Source organism: Malus domestica, chromosome 12, assembly GCF_042453785.1.
Source record: "Malus domestica chromosome 12, GDT2T_hap1".
Classification (NCBI taxonomy): Eukaryota; Viridiplantae; Streptophyta; class Magnoliopsida; order Rosales; family Rosaceae; genus Malus; species Malus domestica.
The window spans coordinates 5,136,031-5,148,664 of NC_091672.1; the positions used below are offsets into that span (position 1 = coordinate 5,136,031).

The 12,634-nt window shown below is 38.6% G+C and overlaps 1 long non-coding RNA gene across 1 annotated transcript; it reads left to right on the forward strand.

The window, feature by feature from the left end:
- Nucleotides 1–6,241: 6,241 nt before the first annotated feature.
- On the forward strand, nt 6,242–7,581 carry LOC139190181 (uncharacterized). The gene is made up of 2 exons (XR_011574236.1): nt 6,242–6,373; nt 6,468–7,581. It is a non-coding gene; the product is annotated as an uncharacterized lncRNA (long non-coding RNA).
- Nucleotides 7,582–12,634: the final 5,053 nt, after the last annotated feature.

Here is a 12,634-nt window from a genome sequence, read left to right on the forward strand (position 1 = left end):
TTCGGATCTTTCCCATCAAAGCTCACTAATAAATTAATTTGGACCTTTGAAATTTGATACAATGGTTACAAATAAGAGATCATTTGAAAAATTATAATAATTTTAACCATTGGATCGAAGTTCAAGGATTCAGATTAATTGATTGGTGAACTTTGATGGAGGAGATCCACCAATAAGATGAGGCTCAATTTGTATTTGATGAATACTATATACAAGCCCTATATGGATTAATAACTATATATGGACCCACTAAATCTTGTCAGAAGGAACCAGACAGACATTGAACAATTTCATCATTTAGCATAAAAGCAAATATCGGATGAGTATACCATATCTCATACGAAAGGTTTGATTTGAGTTTGAGTTTGGTCTAAAACTTTAAACTTATGGACAGGGACGTTCGTTCTTGATTAATCAAAGGGATAATATAGTCTGTCTTGATTTCATTTTCTTTCTAGAAGAACTCTAATAATGTAGTGGAACCAATTAAGGGACCATATTAGTTTTTATCCATGTCAAATATTAATCTTGATCATGTAATATTATAACTCAACTGTCAATACTAACTTAACATATGCAATCGTATGATGTTTGGGTTAACTAACATATGAATCTTGTGGGTTGTAACTTAAGAATAAATTTCTTTTATTTCAAAACCAATTTCATCATTCATATATACTTACTCATGTGCATGTGGTCCAATATCCTAATAGATAGAGTGTTGTTTTTACACTCACTTATGTGGTTGCGGTAGAACAACCCGTCGTTGCTCCCCATGTTGTGGGAAGGGATGAATGAGGCAATATCGATTGGTGCCCCCCAAGGGCCGGTTGTTGCGGTCCCCCCTTGTCAAATCCAAAGTCTACTACCACTCGCCCGGTTCTCCTTGACGAAGAGGTAATGACTAAATTGCTTTTGCATACATTCTCCATTCGTCTTTACCCTCACTTGTATTTTAATATGACCTTTACTTGTGATTCTTAGAAAAGCGAGGGAGATTCGGCCCCCTTGGTCAAGAGTAGGCATTCTCCACCTAAGGAAGCATAGTCAGAGGCTCATCTTTTGCCACAAGACAAGGGCAAAAGGAAAGTCAACGTTGTCCCTTCATCGGTAACCTATGCCGTCCCCACCAAGGCTGCTCTTGAGGCTACTCTGGCCGAAGAGACGAGGCGTCACCCTCAAGATGCCGAGATTGGCACTTTGGATCAAAAGGTCTACTCGGCTTATGTAAGTTTGACTTTTCCTTTTCAATTTTTACTACTTCTGAGCATGTTGGGCTAAACAAAGTAACAAACTAACAGGGATGATGTTAGCAATCAGGAATGTGACCCTGTTTTGTAGAAATGAAATCAATAAGAAAAAGAATGATCTCTTCCTACACAGATGAATGCAGCTAGAACGTTCAAAGAGAAAACCCGAACTAACAAAGCTTTTCTTCATTCATTATCTGCTCACAAGTCATGTGCAAGGATATACCCGAAGAGAAGAGAATTCACACAAAACAATCACAACCCTTCATGTAATCTATCCTATAAGATAGATACAAGTGGCAACATGTTAAACTAAAACTGAGATTACATCTCAGCTGTCCAATTGGTCTATAATCCAATGGCTCACATTTAAACTTAGAAACAATAAGAAAAACACAGCACACACACTTATATTCCAACACTCCCTTCTAAGTGTTGTGCTGAAATTACTCCAAGCTTCTGTCTCAGAAATTCAAACCGATCTCTGGACAAAGCCTTAGTGAAAATATCTGCAACCTGTTCCTCTGTCTTGCAGTACAGTAAGTCAATTTCTCCATCTTGCAGTGCATCACGAATGAAATGAAACCTCCTGTTTATATGTCTTGTCTTATGATGATGCACAGGATTTTTGGTTATGGCAATAGCAGATGTATTGTCACATAAGATTGTAGTTGGTTCAACCTGTTCTTCACCAAAATCCGAAAGAACAAATCTCAACCAAATTGCTTGTGCTGTGGCCTCTGCTGCACTAACATATTCAGCTTCTGCAGTAGATAATGCAACACTACTTTGCTTGACTGATGCCCACGAAAACACTCCTGAACCAAGATTAAAAGCATATCCAGATGTGCTCTTCATGTCATCCTCACTTCCTGACCAATCACTGTCACAGTAGCCAATAAGCATTGCTTCATTTCCTTTCTCATATGATATACCATAATCAATCGTGCCTTGAATGTATCTCAGCACCCTCTTAGCTGTTCCCATATGTTTTCTAGTAGGACCATGCATGAATCTTGCCAACAAGCTTGCTGCAAACATGATATCTGGCCTTGTTGCAGTCAAATATAATAGGCTTCCAACAATCTGCCTATATAGACTCTCATCAGCTTGTTCACTACCATCCATTTTAGACAGTTTATCATTCACAGCCAGAGGAGTAGCCACAGATTTACAATCCTTGAAACCAAACTTGTCTAACAGTGTCTTTGCATATTTCTTCTGATGCAAGAAAATGCAATTATCAGTTTGTATCACACCAAGACCCAAGAAATGATGCAACAAACCAAGGTCAGTCATTTCATATTGTCTCATCATTGCAGTTTTGAACTCCATCAACAATTCTTGAGAATTCCCAGTGTAGATTATATCATCCACATACAGTGAAACAATAAGTATTCCACCTTTAGTAATCTTCACATATAAAGTTGCTTCACTAGGACTTCTTTGAAAACCTGCCTTGGTGAAATAGGAATTGATTTCGTCATACCAAGCTCTTGGAGCTTGCTTAAGACCATAAAGTGCCTTCTTGAGTTTGTACACCCCATCTTCCTTGTTTTTAATCACAAACCCAAGAGGTTGATCAACATAAACCTCTTCCTGCAAGACTCCATTTAAAAATGCTGACTTCACATCTAACTGATAAATTTTCCACCCTTTCTGTGCAGCCAAAGCAACCAAAGTCCTTATTGTATCAAGCCTAGCAACCGGTGCAAAAGTCTCATTGAAGTCTATACCAGGCTTTTGAGAGTATCCCTTTGCAACAAGTCTTGCTTTGTTTTTCTGAACCGAGCCATCAAGATTCAGCTTAAGTTTATAAACCCATTTGACACCAATTACTGGTTTATCAGATGGTCTATCAACAAGCTCCCAGGTATTATTCTTTTCTATCATTGCAATTTCACTCTCCATTGCTTTCTGCCATGCTTCATCCTTGACAGCTTCTTCAAATGTTTCAGGTTCAAGTATACACAGATTACATCTTTCATACACTTCTGCAATACTTTTATATTTCAGAGGTGTGTGATCAACATCCTGTGGACCTGAATCAGATCTAACATGTATTTCTTCACTCTCTTCTGGTATTTCAACATCATTTTCAGAGATCTCAGCTTGACTCAACCTTGTTCCTTCAGTTTCATGTCCTCTCTCAGTGAAAGAGTCAGTAATTGGCATTTTAAGACTACACTCCTTTTGTGTATTCCAGTCCCAACAAGCTTCCTCATTGAACACCACATCTCTGGAAATAATGACTTTTCCAGAATCAATATTGTAAAGTTTGTAGCCTTTTTCACAACTTCCATATCCCAGAAACACACATTTTGTACTAGTTAAATCAAGCTTTTGTCTCTGCTGCTCTGGAATATGTGCATAGCACAGAGAACCAAACACTTTTAGATGTTTGATTCCTGGCTTTCTTCCACTATAAGCCTCAAATGGAGTTTTCTTATCTAATGCCTTAGTTGGACACCTATTTAGAACATACACTGCAGTGTTGACTGCTTCAGCCCAAAACTCCAGTGGTATACTCTTTTCAGCCATCATACATCTAGCCATCTCTACAACAGTCCTGTTCTTCCGTTCAGCTACTCCATTCTGCTGTGGTGAGTATGCCACAGTGAGTTGCCTTTCCATTCCCACTTCTTCACAGAATCTATTAAACTCAATAGATGTGTATTCACCCCCTCGATCACTTCTCAGCTTTTTCAACTTATATCCACTTTGCAATTCAACAGTGACCTTGAACTTCTTAAACACATTGAATACATCTGATTTATATCTCAAAAAATAGACCCAACACATCCGAGTACAATCATCTATGAAGGTAAGAAAATACCGATTTCCAGCTTTGGTAATGGTTTGCATTGGTCCACACACATCTGTGTGTACCAACTCCAATGGAACAGTAGCTCTATTTGTTGTCTCTCTTTGAAAAGAGTCTCTGCAATGTTTCCCAAGAGTACACCCCTCACACACATTATTAGTGGTCTTGATTTCTGGCAATCCGAGTACCATTTCTTTCTCCTGTAGTAGCTTCAGACTGTTAACATTTAGATGCCCCATTCTTCTATGCCAGATCAGTGTTGACTCATTTACACTTGCTTTTAATGCAAGATGCAAATCTGTTTGGAATTTCAAAGGAAAACTTCGGTTTCCTCTCATTGGCACCTTAGCCACCAAATTTGAAAGAGAGCAATCATCATAAATTTCTGCTTTGTTATCTCCAAAAATAAGGAAATATCCGTGCTCCATCATCTGCCCTACACTTAGTAGATTCTCTTTGAGACCTGAGACAAGCATTACTTCATGTATATATCTCCTTCCCATCTTTGTATTCACTACCAAACTTCCTTTTCCTATAACATCAACCAACTGTCCAGTTCCCATTTCTACCTTGGCAGTTATGCTTCTGTCAATGTCAATCAGTATATCTTCTTTACCAGTCATGTGGTTACTACAACCACTATCCACATACCATACATCTTCAATAGTCTTCTTGTCAACCTCATTACTTACATAGAACATAGTAGTTGTAGAAGGAACCTGAGCTGCAAAGTTTAGTTGCTGAACACCTTGAGCATTTTTCTTAGTATTACAATCCCTTGCAATGTGACCAATTTTTCCACAACAGTGACACTTAGGCTTGCTTTTAAGAAAACACTCTCCATAATGGTACTTATCACAGTGCTTGCAAGGATTTCTTCCCCCTTCTGCAGCTACAAATTGCTTTCCAGATTGGTAGACAGGCTTTTGATTCCAATTTTTGTATTTTGGCTTCCAATTCTTTTGATATCTATTTCCTTGATTTCCAGGAGAATTGACAGACTTGGGATTCACACTTAAACTCGCAAATGCCCTCTCAGTCTTGTTCTCATTATGTCTCTCCAACCTCTGTGCAAAACTTTTCAGTGAGGCAACTACCTCTTGAACCTCAATCACATCTATATCCCTTGAGTGTTCAATCACAGAGCATATAGAATCATACGCAGAAGGTAAGCTAATTAATAATTTTTGCACAATCCTCTCTCTAGATAGCTCTTCTCCATAACTTCTCATTTGATTTATCAGATCGAATAATTTTGTAAGATAAACAGAAATTGATTCATCATCTCTCATTCTGGTATACTCAAATTCTCTACGAAGACCTTGTAGTTTAACACTTCTAACCTGTTTGTCTCCATGAAATTCTTGCATCAGAATATCCCAGGCTCCCTTAGAAGTTTCTTCGTGTGAGATCCGAGGAAAAATTTCATCCGAGACTGCTCCCTGAATCAGCCCAAGCGCCTTGGCATCTTTCATGAGCTTCTCCGTGAGAGATGAAGCGTCACTCGATCCCTCTTTCTCCTTCATCTTCAGATCTGAATCAGCTCCCTTCGAATCTGAGCTCTCGATTCCTTTTTCCACAAATTCCCATAGTCCATAAGACTTAAAAATGGTTTTCATCCTTATACTCCAGAATTCATAATTCTCGCCGGTGAAGATCGGCGCTCTCAGCTCACCTCCTCCAGATCCTGCCATGTTAGACACAGATCACTTCACAGATTCAATCTCCCAGATTAAACGATTGAACCTGGCTCTGAGGCCATGTTAGCAATCAGGAATGTGACCCTGTTTTGTAGAAATGAAATCAATAAGAAAAAGAATGATCTCTTCCTACACAGATGAATGCAGCTAGAACGTTCAAAGAGAAAACCCGAACTAACAAAGCTTTTCTTCATTCATTATCTGCTCACAAGTCATGTGCAAGGATATACCCGAAGAGAAGAGAATTCACACAAAACAATCACAACCCTTCATGTAATATATCCTATAAGATAGATACAAGTGGCAACATGTTAAACTAAAACTGAGATTACATCTCAGCTGTCCAATTGGTCTATAATCCAATGGCTCACATTTAAACTTAGAAACAATAAGAAAAACACAGCACACACACTTATATTCCAACAGATGAAAGTGGTCATATCACCGACAGTTTGATGAGGTGAGGAACGTTGTCCATTTTTCTCGGCCGCCTCAATGGCCTTCGAATGTAGATAACCTTCATCAACTGTTTGAGCTAAGGAGCCACCTAAAATACTGGACTTGGCCATTAAGCTTTCTGGGTTCGATTAACTCCTCAGGTGATATGGCGAAGCCTCTTCTCAATAGGTTAAAATCTTTCCTTTAATCATCCAACAATCCCTTTTATTTACTTTAACCAATCTTGTTTTGTAGTCTCCTTTCTCCTGGACGGTCAAACTGGATGCGCTGCTTACCAGTACATCAGGAACGGCCGGCTCATCTCAAACACTCGCTGAATCATCTGATGAGTTGATATCGACTATGTTATGTGGAAATGTTGTGAATCAATTGAAGTATATAAAGAATCTTATTCACAAAGCTGGAATTGAGTCATGAAAGCCTTCAAATACTCCATGTAAACCACACAATCAGATGCTACTTAATGAGGGCAAGCCATTGCAAGATTCTACATTGTACATAAGTTTGGTTGGTTTACTACCTTACTTTTACACACCCAAATATAGCTTATGCTGTGAATTCAGTGTGTCAATTTATGACAGCTCCTACAGGTGTGCATCTTGGTTCTGTAAAGAGAATTATTAGGTATCTTCAAAGGAACTACAAAGTGTGGAATCACTTACTCTTATGATATTGACATTTACTTAACATCATTTTCTAATGCTGATTGGACTGCTGACTTAAACACAAGAAGGTCAGTGACTGGCTATGTAGTCTATATTGGAAGTAATCTTATTTCTTGGCAATCCAAGAAGTAAACTTCAGTCTCAAACAAAGGTAGAATATAAAGCACCAGCACATACTGCAGCAAATGTGGCATGGATCAAGTTAATTTTGAAAGATCTGAGGGTAGCATTACCTATTCCACCAACTATACATTGTGATAATATGTCAGCTATAGCACTCAATGCTAATCCTGTATATCATTAGAGGATAAAACACCTTGATATTGACTATCATTTTGTCAGAGAGAGAGTACACAAGGATGATCTGCTGGTTGAATATCTGCCTACTGATAAACAGACAACTGATGTTCCTACTAAAGGGTTGCACAGTCCAACATTCACTCGTCATTGCTTCAATCTCAAGCTAGGTTACCCTAGTTGAGATTGAGAAGGGATGTTGACTTATATTGACTAAAGAAATGCTACATAATGTCATCAGTAATGAAGTTAAGAATTAGTTTAAATAGTTATATGTAGCTTACACTGTAAGAAAGTTAGTTAGGCTATTAGACTTGTATAAAAGGATGATTGCAGCTTATGTGTATCAAGTCTTCGATTCATTAATACAAAGCATCTCATTTAAGCGTCCGTGTGGGCAAGATTGTGAGACTGCCGAGGCTAGGAGAAGGTTAGTTGTCGATTCCCTTGCGCTGTAATTGCCTTGATTTGTATTTTCTACTGTGGAATCGGATTGTTGTTTGTTTTACTTATGCTTTTTATATAGATTCAGACAATTTATTGAGTGCTCCCAAAACCAGCCTCATCATATATGTGTTTGAGGGAGGCCGGTGGAATTTTGATACCTGTAAGAACTTAACTGCATTCAAATATGATATCTTTATATGCATTCAGTGGATGGATATACTCTGTTCTAATTTAAGCCTCCATGTAGGTGGCTGTGTCATGGTACTGGTCAGGGAAAAAAAAAGAAATGGAAAGAAATAAGTTTGATGAAAGAATTTTGTATGAGTTCTACGCTTTTAAATCTACATGCAAAGTGTACGCACACAGCTAAATGTAGTTTTATGAATCAATCACTTAAGAGTTTAAGGAGTGGTTAGGAATATTCTTGATTAACAGTGTTTGCACGAATTGCGAACTGACTACCTAATTAGCGATGGTTTCCTACCATCTAATTTTCATTTTCGTACTTTGTTGATGCACAAAACCGAAGATCTTGGACCAAAGTAAATCCGGCCGTGAATCTACATGAAATGTAAATAACACAAGATGTATCGTGGTTCACCCTAAGGTTTGGGCTACGTCCACACTGATTATATTTCTGAGGGAGAATGAGCTCTGAATGAGAGTCTCTATAATGAATCTGAGAGGATGTCAGAGTGAGAGCTTGAGGGGGTGAGGAGCCTTAGGAATTGGCATCCTTCAATTGTGAGGGTGATGAGTCATTTTATAGAATAAGGGCTCCTCACTTATTACATATTTGCCCATTACATAATTACATTTAAGTCCCCTGAGTATTTGTACGAGATCTAAGTACGGAGGCCCAAAATATGGTATAAACAGTAGGCCCCCAAGTCTTCAGTCAAGAGAGTTTTTTGGCTGGAGACTTGAAATTCAATCCATATACAGGCTGAAGTGGTTAGATGTCTTGAACAAGTACTTAACCCAAGGCAATGCTCAACATAAAGCAATACTCGGCTAGAGGTATCACACGTTACGAGACTGCTCAGCTGGAGGCGATGCTCGTTGCGAGGCTGCTCGGCTACAACTATACTCACGGCGAGGCATTTGCTCGGCTTGAAGCGATGCTCATTGCGAGGCGACTCGGTTAGAGGCTATGTTCGCCGCGAGGCGGCTCGGCTCGTGGTATTCCTCATTGCAAGTATCTACTTTATGTCAACATGCACTCAGTATGAGTTGATTCTCGACATGACTCGGGTCTGTTTGTCGGGTTCACATATTGGGTCTATGTGTCGGATTCATGGATCGGGTTCGCAAGTCGGGTCTTTAAGTCGGGGCCATACGTAGGGTCATCAAGTTGGGGCTATCTGTAGGGTCATCAAGTTGGGTCCAGGCACATAGGTGTCCCAATAAACGAATGTCCGAGCAAGTGGGTGTCCGGTCAGACAAGAGATCACCGTTCAGACTAAATCTTTGTCACCATAAGCATATGGTTTAGTGATCTATAGGCTGATCAATAGTATCAGTATGCTTCTTTAATCAGCAACAATGTTGATCAACAAAGTCCGTGCCATGAACCACCAAAATCATGTCACCCTAACATTCAAATAATAAAAGGTGTAATTTAGTCAGACTTGTCACATGTTATGGAAAATAGTCATGTGATAAATCATTAATAATAATGTAAAACATATTATTATAACATGTCACCCCGTTCGTTTAGGTAGTAATGCAATTTGTATAACAGTAAAATAATGATAGTAGTAATGATGTGTATGCGTCGTGACCCGACATAATTAGCACACAACAATAGTGGAAAAGCAGATATTGTGAGGTGCCGCACTATCAGATCATATATATATATATATATATATATATGTATATATATTGTGAGGTGCCACACTATATGCACATAGATCATGAAAGCAAATAATATAGCTAACTGTGCACTAAAATATAAGTGTGATAGAAATGATGTGGTCTCCTCAAAGAATATGCATACTGTAAAGCGTCCACCAACACAAAATAATAATAAACTATTAAATAATGAATTAGCTCATGAATGATTAAATAATAAACTATTTAATAATACTGTGGTCTCGTCAAGCTGTTGCTATTGCACAAGCAGTGGGACGTGATGACAGCCATGAAAGAAATGATGTGGTCTCTAATATGCATACTGTAAAGCAAGGGTATCTTATCACAATAATGATAAAGTAATAAAATAATAAAGAAAATGATCTTATCTTTCTTTTGAATTGTAGCTTTTGATAAAGCTTCAGGTCGAGATACGTATCCCATTTGTTTCCGATAACCTTGCCGCAGGTGAAACAGCGCACTAGGATGATCTCTGAAAGTATCTCTGAAAGTTTCGAAATAAAAGCCACCTACAGGGTGGGGATTCAGTTTCAGTTTAGCTACGATCTCTGATGCAGTTCTCATGTTCCTTCCTGGGATCTCTAAACTCTTCGTCTTCCTCTGACAACAGCCACTATATTCAGAGATAGTACCCCCGCAAGAAGGAAATATGCACACTCTATGAAAATCAAGAAAACAAAAGATGCGGTGAAGTTCAAGGTTCGTTGCTTCAAGTACCTTTACACATTTTGTGTGTTTGACTCAGAAAAAGCTGATAAGTTGAAGCAGTCTCTTCCTCTAGAACTACTATGCTGACGACATGCTCTCTCTGTCTAGCTTCAATCTCTCCAACGACATGCTTTCTTCCGCCAGCTGCTCCAGGTCATCCTGCAACTGTATTCAGTTTGTTGTTGGAACCCCGCGTGCCACCACTGCCCTTTGGATTGGAGGACGAAGGCAGCTCCGGCGTCGATTTCGCGGCGGGCCTCGAGGAAGGGTTCAGGGCTGGGAGGTTTCGCCATCTTTTGATTCGAGAACAACCGAGAGAGGTGGAGGAGGAGGAGATGCAGCAGGCGGATGTGCAGGTTAAGGGATGATTTAATGGGGGAATGAGGCGGGCATAGGTTAATGGAGTTGTTTGGAAGGGATCAGAGTCTCAGATCTGATGGATAGCTGAGATCAGTTAGAAGTCAATGCCCAATTGGTTGTGTTGTTTGTCTCTATGATTTACTTGTGGAATTGGAGACTATCAGTCAGCTGATTTAAGAAAGATGCACCTAAGTTTCTCTTTCACTCTGTAGATTGAATGGGTGCGTCACTGAGTATGGGTGTTGGGTTTTTGCAGATTCACGGTGGTCAGTGGTGAGATGAAAAAAATGAAAGAGAACCGACACAACTTTTCGTATCGATTCCCACAGACGGCGCCAAATGTTGATGCACAAAACCGGAGATCTTGGAACAATGTAAATCCGGCCGTGAATCTGCATGAAATGTAAATAACACAAGATGTATCGTGGTTCACCCTAAGGTTTGGGTTACGTCCACACTGATTATATTTCTGAGGGAGAGGGAGCTCTGAATGAGAGTCTCTATAATGAATCTGAGAGGCTCTGAGAGTGAGAGCTTGAGGGGGTGAGGAGCCTTAGGAATTGGCCTCCTTCAATTGTGAGGGTAATGAGTCATTTTATAGAACAAGGGCTCCTCACTTATTACATTTTTGCCCCTTACATAATCACATTTAAGTCCCCTGAGTATTTGTACGAGATCTAAATACGAAGGCCCTAAATATGGTATAAACATACTCCATATCAGTTCATAAGATTTGCATACTGAAAGGAAAATGTGTTGGGAAATTTAATATTATTTTTATTATATTAAGTTAGTTAATTGAATAGAAATTAGAAGTGATGCCTTTTGGTAGAAATATTTGTCTATCCTAATAAAGAGTTATAGCTTTTGACTCTTCATGAATGGTCATATGGTATCTCAAATTCTATAAATAGGGAAACCTCTATAAATATAAAATAACTTTTCATTGTTTTACATAATCATACATAGAGTGCACTAAACATTAGAGAGTCTCATTGAGTCCATATGAGAGGGTTTTCAATGTAATCATGGTTCATGAAGCCTTATGATTTGGAGTGCTACATTGTATCTTGGGAGACAAGTGCCGATCAATCATGAGCACCGTAGTAGAGCATAAACTTGTTTTTAAGACAAAGTGTCCAACACTTGCCTTGACCGTATTTTTAGGTTTTCCTAATCCATTATGTCATGTTCATTTAACATTGGTTACTCATGTGCATGCATTACTTTGATTTATAATTGCTTGACTTATTTCTTAATTTTCTATGTGATTTAATATAGCAATTAGACCTTATTTTTTTCAACAAAATGTACCTAATACTGCATATGTAAATTCTAAGTTCATTTGTGTTCATAGCTTGTCTCAAATGAAAGGGGTTCTTACATAGCAGTATTGCCTATCCTGATTTTGACTGCAGATACCATGTCCCTGGTATATGACTCTTGGAGAATTTATCTTATTCATTCGGGTTATTAGTATCAGGATAAGCAGGAAAAAAAAAAGCCGATATTTGTCTCTTTCAAGAACCTACAACGTTATGTTTTTCTTTCCTTTCTTATGTTTGATGTTGTCATCTTTTTCGTGGGTGCGTGTTATTTGAAAATTGGCAGAGAATAGTCGTAGTGGGAGTTATCCGAAGGGTGTGTTTTTCCCTTCTATTTTGGGGGTTAATTATATAGTTTATGCGATAACAATGTGCCAATTTTAGTATTTGATCTGTGAAGATAAGTTTGAAGATTCATAGATGCAGAGTTGTTATGATTATGTTTTATGTTGGGAAATTTGTGATTTGGTTTTTACCATGTTTTTTTTTCCTCATCCGTCTTCTACTGATGTTTTTGGACAAATGTTTTCGAAATGGCGCAAGCAGAAGGGAACAATCCACATCCAACACCAGTAAGAATTCCACTGAACCAGAATATAATTCTCGTGAAATTTGCATTGTGGATTGGCAATATTCTCGACAACAAAGGAGAGAAGCCTATGTTTGTCCCTTCCGAGAACCTACCATGTGTGTTGCAGCTCAATTTGGTTTTATGCATAACAAT